At 85.6% G+C, this 506-nt stretch overlaps 1 protein-coding gene across 2 annotated transcripts in view; it reads right to left on the bottom strand.

The window, feature by feature from the left end:
* The window catches only part of LOC118001918 (tubby-related protein 4-like), a 235713-nt gene extending 235509 nt beyond the window's left edge, over nt 1-204 (bottom strand). The window contains exon 1 of one of the 2 annotated variants that reach the window (XM_034992107.1): nt 130-204. The gene's annotated coding sequence lies outside the window, so the exon portion shown is untranslated. The remainder of the gene's footprint in view (nt 1-129) is intronic. The other variant, XM_034992106.1, reaches the window with a different exon arrangement.
* Nucleotides 205-506: the final 302 nt, after the last annotated feature.

The raw sequence follows: 506 nt of genomic DNA, 5'->3' as shown, positions 1-506 counted from the left end.
GAGGGACGGGCGCCCGGCCGGGCTCGGGAGGGTGCTCCCGGCGGCGCTGGGGCCCGCCGCCTCCCCGCCCGGGAAGGCGGCAGCGCCCGGCCCCGGACGCCCGTGACAGCGGGCCCGCGCCCGCCTCACCTCCTAGCGCCCGTGGCGGCGGCCCCGCGCTCCTCCGCGCCTCTCCGCCTCCGCCTCCAGCAACCCCGCCCGGCCGGCGCGACGCCTGCCAGCCCCGCCGGGGCCGGTGGCGCGGCCTGCCAACCCCCCCCGCCGCGTCTCGGCCGAGTCTCCGCCTCCCTCGGCCGCCGCCGCCGCCGCTGGGCCCGGCTCCGCGCCACGTGACCGCGCCACGTGACCCGGCGCGGCTGGCAGGCACCTCCCCGGCCGGCCTCGCGCCGTGGCGCGCGGGGGACCCGCGCCCCGGCGGTTGACGTCCGCCCCCGGTCGGGCTGGGCCCCCCCCGGGCACCCCGCCCCCCTCACCTGGCGCTCTGTCCCCGCCCGAGCCGCCGCCCG

Source organism: Mirounga leonina, unplaced genomic scaffold (assembly GCF_011800145.1).
Source record: "Mirounga leonina isolate KUSES-001 unplaced genomic scaffold, KU_Mleo_1.0 Mir_55, whole genome shotgun sequence".
Classification (NCBI taxonomy): domain Eukaryota; kingdom Metazoa; phylum Chordata; class Mammalia; order Carnivora; family Phocidae; genus Mirounga; species Mirounga leonina.
This window is presented reverse-complemented; position numbering and strand designations above follow the sequence as displayed.